Source organism: Ixodes scapularis, unplaced genomic scaffold (assembly GCF_016920785.2).
Source record: "Ixodes scapularis isolate PalLabHiFi unplaced genomic scaffold, ASM1692078v2 ptg000997l_1__unscaffolded, whole genome shotgun sequence".
Classification (NCBI taxonomy): Eukaryota; Metazoa; Arthropoda; class Arachnida; order Ixodida; family Ixodidae; genus Ixodes; species Ixodes scapularis.
In genome coordinates, this window is record NW_024610078.1 from 764149 (window position 1) to 775564 (window position 11416).

An 11416-nucleotide genomic window follows, 5' to 3' on the forward strand; every position below is an offset into this window, starting at 1 on the left:
GCCTGTCTATTCCCAAGCATGTGGGCAAGTAGATTTTTTAAGGTGTTTCGACCATGTTTTAAATAGGTTTATTAAGTTCTACACGTTTTAAATAAGTTTGAGACGTCCAAACTTCTTTTTATATCCAGCAACAAGGTCGGCGCTTTTATTTGCTAAGATGTAGCGACAACAAATAATTTGTTTTACATTTTATACGATTGCGGTAAACAGGAAACACTGTAAGCAGCTATAGCAATGTGGGACCGATAGGGCGAGTTATATAATAACCTATGTCAGACCGTAGGAAAGCCAATAGGCGGCTAAGGTAACAATATGTAAAGCTATAGCACGATGTGCAAAAAGAATCATTGGACGAGCTATGGAATAAGCTATACCAGCCCCTGCAGAGGGCAATATGGGTGCTAAAAAGACATAGGAAACGTCATAGGCGGCTATACCACGCTGGCTAGAAAAATGCATAGAGTAACCCCTAGAAATATCTATAGCCAACCATACAAGAAGCTATAGGTGACTAAAGCAACCAAGGGGAAACTATCAGCAGCTATAGCTCGCTGGAAAAAGAGATCCATAAAAAAATGAAAGACGTGTACAATTAATTCCCTGTAATGCCGAATTAGAGCGCAGCTCTTGAGGAGGAGAGGAGGCTATGCCCTTCACATCCTCCGTACCCTCCCCTCCTCCTCTCCTTCTCCCCTTCTCCTCCTCCCCTTCTCCTCCCCATCCTTCATCCTCCTCCTCTCCTCCTCCCTTCGTCCCCCTCCCTCCCCCCTCGTGACGTCATTCGGGACCTTCGCGACGTCATGAGGGTCATGTGAAGGTCGTGACTTTCGTCGTGAAGGCCACGACGAAGGTCAGGAGTGACGGTCACGAAGGTCACTGTGAAGGTTGTAACCTTCGTCGTGACCTTCCCGAGTGACGTCACGGTCACTCGTGACCCTCGTGACGTCACGTGTGATGTCATTATGGGAAACTTCCCATAATGCAATGCGCGGTTACGCCCACGGCGACGGCGTCGCTGCTCAAGCCGGAAACGAGAGGCTAAGAGCTGCGCTCTAAAAAGCCATACAAATCTATAACAGACCGTACAAGAAGCAATATATGGGTAAAGGAACCATAGCCATAGGAATCTCTATAGCATATCATACAAGAAGCTATAGAGGGCTAAAAAAACTACAAGAGAAGCCATGGGCGGCTGTACAAACATGCTGGCTAAAGACACCCATAGAAATATCTATAAGAGACCATACAAGGAGCTATAGACGGCTAAAGAAACCAAAGGAAATGCTATGTAGCTATAGCATGGTGGCTAAAAAGATTCATAAAATATACCAAACAAAATTCTAAAGTTAACCATTGACAACGCTATTACTCGGGCCTCTATTGTTCCTAATATATATCAATGACCTACCATCATCAATTAAATCGACAATTAGACTATTCGCTGATGGCTGAGTTATTTACCGGAACATTAATACACCTAATGATCACAATATTGTCCAAGACGATTTAGATACGATATCATCATGGTGTTACCGATAGCAGATGAACATTAACACTCGTAAATGCAAACAAATGTCCGTAACTAAATCCTCCACTAAAACACTAACCCAATACTCATTACTTTCACAACCACAAGAACACTCATTTTCGTACAAGTATTTGGGCGTGTATTTGACAGACTCGTTATCATGGATTGAGCGAATAACAAATAGCGCACTAAAAACACTTGTTTTCATTAGGTGGGCATTATATATAGCTTCCATTGAAACAAAACTACTCGCGTACAAAACATTTAATCCTCCCAAAATTAGAATACGCAAGCATAATTTGGAATCCACACATAAGTTACCTAATCTCGAGGCTCGAATCTTCAGAACAAAGCAGCCAGATTTATATGCAGTGATTATTCATCCGAAACTAGTGTCTCCGCTTTAAAAGCTAACATAAATCCTCCTCATCTAGAAAGAAGACGAAAAATAGCCCGATTGTTTTTTTTTTTGTTTTTTTTTTTTTTTCAAGATGTATATTAGTCAGATTCCGATTTTCAATCTACTTACTGCCGGGCTGCCAATTTTATATCATCTATATTAGATAATTCCCGCAGGATTCAATCCTTTCAGTGGGCACGGCGACTCCACCAGGACTATGCGCCTAAACAACCCTTTCGCTTTTTTCGTCCAGATACTGGCGGTGCAAGTGGCTTTTCCGATTCTCGCAACTGGGCGAGGAACAGTCATCGAACGACCTGCGACGAACCGGGACTGCGTATCGCTTTGGACCACGCCAGTACGCGCTGACAAAGCAATAATCAACAATCCCACGGCGGACAATTTTTCGCATCGACAACTTCGGCAAGCCCCATCGATAACGTCATCGCAGTCAACGCTGGATACAAAACTACGCCCACACTTGGGAGTCGTCAGTGGGCACGGCGACTCCACCAGGACTATGCGCCTATAAACAACCCTTTCGCTCTTTTCGTCCAGATACTGGCGGTGCAAGTGGCTTTTCCGATTCTCGCAACTGTGCGAGGAACAGTCATCGAACGACCTGCGACGAACCGGGACTGCGTATCGCTTTGGACCACGCCAGTACGCGCTGACAAAGCAACAATCAACAATCCCACGGCGGACAATTTTTTGCATCGGCAACTTCGGCAAGCCCCATCGATAACGTCATCGCAGTCAACGCTAGATACAAAACTACGCCCACACTTGGGACTCGTCAGTGGGCACAGCGACTCCACCAGGACTATGCGCCTAAACAACCCTTTCGCTCTTTTCGTCCAGATACTGGCGGTGCAAGTGGCTTTTCCGATTCTCGCAACTGGGCGAGGAACAGTCATCGAACGACCAGCGACGAACCGGGACTGCGTATCGCTTTGGACCACGCCAGTACGCGCTGACAAAGCAACAATCAACAATCCCACGGCGGACAATTTTTTGCATCGACAACTTCGGCAAGCCCCATCGATAACGTCATCGCAGTCAACGCTGGATACAAAACTACGCCCACACTTGGGACTCGTCAGTAGGCACGGCGAGCCCACCAGGACTATGCGCCTAAACAGCCCTTTCGCTCTTTTCGTCCAGGTAAGAGACGAACGTTACGAACAGTGCTATAGTAGCAATGATGTTTGTCTGTTCGAGTTGCCGTGCCCACGGCCATTGTGCGATGTTATTCGCCTTTGTAGGAGTGTATTTAATATGCTTCTCATGTCGAGCGGTGACGTCGAGTCTAATCCTGGACCCGACATGGCTCAGCTTACGGAACAGCTGCAGATAATCGCCAGAGACGTGAAAGATATCAAAGAAGGGAAGGCTGTGACGGACTCACTAATAGCAGAAACGGGAGACTGACCACAATCGAACAAAGAGTGGACAGCCTGACCGAGCTGACAGCAACTGTGACGGCCTTCCAGGATAAGATCTTGTCTCTTGACAGGAATGTCAACTTTCTAATGGCTAAAATTGATGACTTAGAAAACCGGAGCAGACGTAATAACTTGATTGTGTGCGGAATTCACGAATCAACGGATGAGGATAACACCTTTCTTGAAAACTTTCTGGAGAAGGATGTGTTTCAAAGTATCCTGAAAGTTCAAACTGCTGGAGTAGAAAGAATACATCGACTGGGCAGGAAAAGCCCAAACAAAACCAGGCCAATCATTCTTAAACTGCTTGATGGTAGGGACAAAACTAAAATTTTGACCAGTTGCCGGCTTCTGAAGGGTTCGGCTTATAGCATTTCGGAAGATGTTTCCCCACGAGTGCAACAAATTCGAAAAAAGCTATGGGAAAGTTCCGAAGACCTACGAAAAAATGGCGATAAAGTTATCTTATCTTTCGACAAAATAAAAATAAATGGCAAGGCCTTTCGCTGGGATGACAGTGCGAACAAAAGAGTGCCACTGAACTATACCAGGCACGAAGATACTAATTGACTACGGGCCAGTACCCTCCCCCCCCCCCCCCCCCAGTTTTAGACCGGTTTCCGTCAACTGCTCCCGAAAATAATCCTTGTACTGTAACTAATAATCCCCGCACCGTAGCTAATAAAGCGCTTAGATTAATTAACTTAAATGCTAGAAGCATTGTAAATAAAACGGTTGAAATCGAAGATATAATTCTCAGTTATGACCCCGATATAATAATAGTTACTGAGACTTGGCTCACGGATAGTATATCTGATATTGAGATTGTTCCGCAGTCTTATAAAATTGTTCGTAAGGACCGTTCCTCCCGAGGAGGGGGGGGGGGGTCGCAATCGTTATTAAAAATAGCATCGATTTTTTCCAGCTAAATACGAAGTTCACAGCTGAGGTTCTATGGGTGAAACTTTTTCTCTGTAACTCATTTCTTCTTGTTAGAGCTGTTTACAGGCCACCAAGTGCTGGCATAGCTGTGATGTATGAACTTCAAGACTTCTTACAAGAGCATTCTAAGAGTTTCATTAATATTGCCGCGCGCAGGGCTGAGAAAGCAACGCTCGGTCACGGACCTCCAGAAAGTTCCCGTTTATTCATGTAGCGCACGGAACTTCTATTATTTATATCCATGTATCTTCTGCTTTTGTTTTCTAGAAAGTGCGTGTTCATTCTCGCCCCGATCACGCGACGCTCGAGCCGCTTTCGCCGAATCTTCGAGATAGCGACGCACTCTAGATAAGAGGCCGCCCGCGACCTTGTCGAGTCAGGTTCGCTCCAGCGTTCGACTGTGCTGCTACGCCGACTTCGACGCCCGCGACGCTCTGTTATTATCTTCGTTCTCCCTTTATTTTTTTTGGCACAAGTTCGCCACATTAAACGTTTATTTCTTCCCGTTTATTTCCTTTTATTTTGGTCACCACCCGTGACATTTGGTGGAATTTGCTTTAACCGCGGCAATAGGCGAGATCGTGGTCACGGTGAACGAATAAAACCGCGCTGAACGTCTCTCGTCAGTGGCCGTGCTCTCTCCGATAATTCGCTTTCACCGCGGCAATAGGCGAGATCGTGCACACGGTAAACGAATAAAACCGCGCCGAACGTCTCTCGTCAGGGGCCGTGCTCTCTCCAATAATTCACTTTCACCGCGGCAATAGGCGAGATCGTACACACGGTAAACGAATAAAACCGCGCCGAACGTCCCTAGTCAGGGGCCGTGCTCTCTCCAATAATTCACTTTCACCGCGGCAATAGGCGAGATCGTGCACACGGTAAACGAATAAAACCGCGCCGAACGTCTCTCGTCAGGGGCCGTGCTCTCTCCAATAATTCACTTTCACCGCGGCAATAGGCGAGATCGTGCACACGGTAAACGAATAAAACCGCGCCGAACGTCTCTCGTCAGGGGCCGTGCTCTCTCCTATAATTCACTTTCACCGCGGCAATAGGCGAGATCGTGCACACGGTAAACGAATAAAACCGCGCCGAACGTCTCTCGTCAGGGGCCGTGCTCTCTCCAATAATTCACTTTCACCGCGGCAATAGGCGAGATCGTGCACCCGGTAAACGAATAAAACCGCGCCGAACGTCTCTCGTCAGGGGCCGTGCTCTCTCCAATAATTCGCTTTCACCGCGGCAATAGGCGAGATCGTGCACACGGTAAACGAATAAAACCGCGCCGAACGTCTCTCGTCAGGGGCCGTGCTCTCTCCAATAATTCACTTTCACCGCGGCAATAGGCGAGATCGAGCACACGGTAAACGAATAAAACCGCGCCGAACGTCTCTCGTCAGGGGCCGTGCTCTCTCCAATAATTTGCTTTCACCGCGGCAATAGGCGAGATCGTGCACACGGTAAACGAATAAAACCGCGCCGAACGTCTCTCGTCAGGGGCCGTGCTCTCTCCAATAATTCACTTTCACCGCGGCAATAGGCGAGATCGTGCACACGGTAAACGAATAAAACCGCGCCGAACGTCTCTCCTCAGGGGCCGTGCTCTCTCCAATAATTCACTTTCACCGCGGCAATAGGCGAGATCGTGCACACGGTAAACGAATAAAACCGCGCCGAACGTCTCTCGTCAGGGGCCGTGCTCTCTCCAATAATTCACTTTCACCGCGGCAATAGGCGAGATCGTGCACACGGTAAACGAATAAAACCGCGCCGAACGTCTCTCGTCAGGGGCCGTGCTCTCTCCAATAATTCGCTTTCACCGCGGCAATAGGCGAGATCGTGCACACGGTAAACGAATAAAACCGCGCCGAACGTCTCTCGTCAGGGGCCGTGCTCTCTCCAATAATTCACTTTCACCGCGGCAATAGGCGAGATCGTGCACACGGTAAACGAATAAAACCGCGCCGAACGTCTCTCGTCAGGGGCCGTGCTCTCTCCAATAATTTGCTTTCACCGCGGCAATAGGCGAGATCGTGCACACGGTAAACGAATAAAACCGCACCGAACGTCTCTCGTCAGGGGCCGTGCTCTCTCCAATAATTCACTTTCACCGCGGATATAGGCGAGATCGTGCACACGGTAAACGAATAAAACCGCGCCGAACGTCTCTCGTCAGGGGCCGTGCTCTCTCCAATAATTCACTTTCACCGCGGCAATAGGCGAGATCGTGCACACGGTAAACGAATAAAACCGCGCCGAACGTCTCTCGTCAGGGGCCGTGCTCTCTCCAATAATTCACTTTCACCGCGGCAATAGGCGAGATCGTGCACACGGTAAACGAATAAAACCGCGCCGAACGTCTCTCGTCAGGGGCCGTGCTCTCTCCAATAATTCACTTTCACCGCGGATATAGGCGAGATCGTGCACACGGTAAACGAATAAAACCGCGCCGAACGTCTCTCGTCAGGGGCCGTGCTCTCTCCAATAATTCACTTTCACCGCGGCAATAGGCGAGATCGTGCACAAGGTAAACGAATAAAACCGCGCCGAACGTCTCTCGTCAGGGGCCGTGCTCTCTCCAATAATTCACTTTCACCGCGGCAATAGGCGAGATCGTGCACACGGTAAACGAATAAAACCGCGCCGAACGCCTCTCGTCAGGGGCCGTGCTCTCTCCAATAATTCACTTTCACCGCGGCAATAGGCGAGATCGTGCACACGGTAAACGAATAAAACCGCGCCGAACGTCTCTCGTCAGGGGCCGTGCTCTCTCCAATAATTCACTTTCACCGCGGATATAGGCGAGATCGTGCACACGGTAAACGAATAAAACCGCGCCGAACGTCTCTCGTCAGGGGCCGTGCTCTCTCCAATAATTCACTTTCACCGCGGCAATAGGCGAGATCGTGCACACGGTAAACGAATAAAGCCGCGCCGAACGTCTCTCGTCAGGGGCCGTGCTCTCTCCAATAATTCACTTTCACCGCGGCAATAGGCGAGATCGTGCACACGGTAAACGAATAAAACCGCGCCGAACGTCTCTCGTCAGGGGCCGTGCTCTCTCCAATAATTCACTTTCACCGCGGCAATAGGCGAGATCGTGCACACGGTAAACGAATAAAACCGCGCCGAACGTCTCTCGTCAGGGGCCGTGCTTTCTCCAATAATTCGCTTTCACCGCGGCAATAGGCGAGATCGTGCACACGGTAAACGAATAAAACCGCGCCGAACGTCTCTCGTCAGGGGCCGTGCTCTCTCCAATAATTCACTTTCACCGCGGCAATAGGCGAGATCGTGCACACGGTAAACGAATAAAACCGCGCCGAACGTCTCTCGTCAGGGGCCGTGCTCTCTCCAATAATTCACTTTCACCGCGGCAATAGGCGAGATCGTGCACACGGTAAACGAATAAAACCGCGCCGAACGTCTCTCGTCAGGGGCCGTGCTCTCTCCAATAATTCACTTTCACCGCGGCAATAGGCGACATCGTGCACACGGTAAACGAATAAAACCGCGCCCAACGTCTCTCGTCAGGGGCCGTGCTCTCTCCAATAATTCACTTTCACCGCGGCAATAGGCGAGATCGTGCACACGGTAAACGAATAAAACCGCGCCGAACGTCTCTCGTCAGGGGCCGTGCTCTCTCCAATAATTCACTTTCACCGCGGCAATAGGCGAGATCGTGCACACGGTAAACGAATAAAACCGCGCCGAACGCCTCTCGTCAGGGGCCGTGCTCTCTCCAATAATTCGCTTTCACCGCGGCAATAGGCGAGATCGTGCACACGGTAAACGAATAAAACCGAGCCGAACGTCTCTCGTCAGGGGCCGTGCTCTCTCCAATAATTCACTTTCACCGCGGCAATAGGCGAGATCGTGCACACGGTAAACGAATAAAACCGCGCCGAACGTCTCTCGTCAGGGGCCGTGCTCTCTCCAATATTTCACTTTCACCGCGGCAATAGGCGAGATCCTGCACACGGTAAACGAATAAAACCGCGCCGAACGTCTCTCGTCAGGGGCCGTGCTCTCTCCAATAATTCACTTTCACCGCGGCAATAGGCGAGATCGTGCACACGGTAAACGAATAAAACCGCGCCGAACGTCTCTCGTCAGGGGCCGTGCTCTCTCCAATAATTCACTTTCACCGCGGCAATAGGCGAGATCGTGCACACGGTGAACGAATAAAACCGCGCCGAACGTCTCTCGTCAGGGGCCGTGCTCTCTCCAATAATTCACTTTCACCGCGGCAATAGGCGAGATCGTGCACACGGTAAACGAATAAAACCGCGCCGAACGTCTCTCGTCAGGGGCCGTGCTCTCTCCAATAATTCACTTTCACCGCGGCAATAGGCGAGATCGTGCACACGGTAAACGAATAAAACCGCGCCGAACGTCTCTCGTCAGGGGCCGTGCTCTCTCCAATAATTCACTTTCACCGCGGCAATAGGCGAGATCGTGCACACGGTAAACGAATAAAACCGCGCCGAACGTCTCTCGTCAGGGGCCGTGCTCTCTCCAATAATTCACTTTCACCGCGGCAATAGGCGAGATCGTGCACACGGTAAACGAATAAAACCGCGCCGAACGTCTCTCGTCAGGGGCCGTGCTCTCTCCAATAATTCACTTTCACCGCGGATATAGGCGAGATCGTGCACACGGTAAACGAATAAAACCGCGCCGAACGTCTCTCGTCAGGGGCCGTGCTCTCTCCAATAATTCACTTTCACCGCGGCAATAGGCGAGATCGTGCACACGGTAAACGAATAAAACCGCGCCGAACGTCTCTCGTCAGGGCCCGTGCTCTCTCCAATAATTCACTTTCACCGCGGCAATAGGCGAGATCGTGCACACGGTAAACGAATAAAACCGCGCCGAACGTCTCCCGTCAGGGGCCGTGCTCTCTCCAATAATTCACTTTCACCGCGGATATAGGCGAGATCGTGCACACGGTAAACGAATAAAACCGCGCCGAACGTCTCTCGTCAGGGGCCGTGCTCTCTCCAATAATTCACTTTCACCGCGGCAATAGGCGAGATCGTGCACACGGTAAACGAATAAAACCGCGCCGAACGTCTCTCGTCAGGGGCCGTGCTCTCTCCAATAATTCACTTTCACCGCGGCAATAGGCGAGATCGTGCACACGGTAAACGAATAAAACCGCGCCGAACGTCTCTCGTCAGGGGCCGTGCTCTCTCCAATAATTCACTTTCACCGCGGCAATAGGCGAGATCGTGCACACGGTAAACGAATAAAACCGCGCCGAACGTCTCTCGTCAGGGGCCGTGCTCTCTCCAATAATTCACTTTCACCGCGGCAATAGGCGAGATCGTGCACACGGTAAACGAATAAAACCGAGCCGAACGTCTCTCGTCAGGGGCCGTGCTCTCTCCAATAATTCACTTTCACCGCGGCAATAGGCGAGATTGTGCACACGGTAAACGAATAAAACCGCGCCGAACGTCTCTCGTCAGGGGCCGTGCTCTCTCCAATAATTCACTTTCACCGCGGCAATAGGCGAGATCGTGCACACGGTAAACGAATAAAACCGCGAAGAACGTCTCTCGTCAGGGGCCGTGCTCTCTCCAATAATTTGCTTTCACCGCGGCAATAGCCGACATCGTGGACACGGTGAACGAATAAAACCTCGAAGAACGTCTCTCGTCAGGGGCTGTGCTTTCTCCAATAATTCGCTTTCACCGCGGCAATAGCCGACATCGTGGACACGGTGAACGAATAAAACCGCGAAGAACGTCTCTCGTCAGGGGCCGTGCTCTCTCCAATAATTTGCTTTCACCGAGGCAATAGCCGACATCGTTGACACGGTGAACGAATAAAACCGCGAAGAACGTCTCTCGTCAGGGGCCGTGCTTTCTCCAATAATTCGCTTTCACCGCGGCAATAGCCGACATCGTGGACACGGTGAACGAATAAAACCGCGCCGAACGTCTCTCGTCAGGGGCCGTGCTTTCTCCAATAATTCGCTTTCACCGCGGCAATAGCCGACATCGTGGACAGGGTAACGAATAAAACCGCGAAGAACGTCTCTCGTCAGGGGCCGTGCTCTCTCCAATAATTTGCTTTCACCGCGGCAATAGGCGAGATCGTGGTCACGGTGAACGGATAAAACCGCGAAGAACGTCTCTCGCCAGGGGCTGTGCTTTCTCCAATAATTCGCTTTCACCGCGGCAATAGCCGACATCGTGGACACGGTGAACGAATAAAACCGCGAAGAACGTCTCTCGTCAGGGGCCGTGCTCTCTCCAATAATTTGCTTTCACCGCGGCAATAGCCGACATCGTGGACACGGTGAACGAATAAAACCGCGAAGAACGTCTCTCGTCAGGGGCCGTGCTTTCTCCAATAATTCGCTTTCACCGCGGCAATAGCCGACATCGTGGACACGGTGAACGAATAAAACCGCGCCGAACGTCTCTCGTCAGGGGCTGTGCTCTCTCCAATAATTTGATTTCACCGCGGCAATAGCCGACATCGTGGACACGGTGAACGAATAAAACCGCGCCGAACGTCTCTCGTCAGGGGCCGTGCTCTCTCCAATAATTTGCTTTCACCGCGGCAATAGGCGAGATCGTGGTCACGGTGAACGAATAAAACCGCGCCGAACGTCTCTCGTCAGGGGCCGTGCTTTCTCCAATAATTCGCTTTCACCGAGGCAATAGCCGACATCGTGGACACGGTGAACGAATAAAACCGCGCCGAACGTCTCTCGTCAGGGGCCGTGCTCTCTCCAATAATTTGCTTTCACCGCGGCAATAGGCGAGATTGTGGTCACGGTGAACGAATAAAACCGCGCCGAACGTCTCTCGTCAGGGGCCGTGCTTTCTCCAATAATTTGCTTTCACCGCGGCAATAGCCGACATCGTGGACACGGTGAACGAATAAAACCGCGCCGAACGTCTCTCGTCAGGGGCCGTGCTCTCTCCAATAATTTGCTTTCACCGCGGCAATAGGCGAGATCGTGGTCACGGTGAACGAATAAAACCGCGCCGAACGTCTCTCGTCAGGGGCCGTGCTTTCTCCAATAATTCGCTTTCACCGAGGCAATAGCCGACATCGTGGACACGGTGAACGAATAAA

At 50.6% G+C, this 11416-nt stretch overlaps 1 pseudogene; it reads left to right on the forward strand.

Annotated features, from left to right (window-relative positions):
• The first annotated feature begins 3074 nt into the window (after nucleotides 1-3074).
• On the forward strand, nucleotides 3075-3943 carry LOC120844874 (annotated as a pseudogene).
• The last annotated feature ends 7473 nt before the right edge of the window (nucleotides 3944-11416 follow it).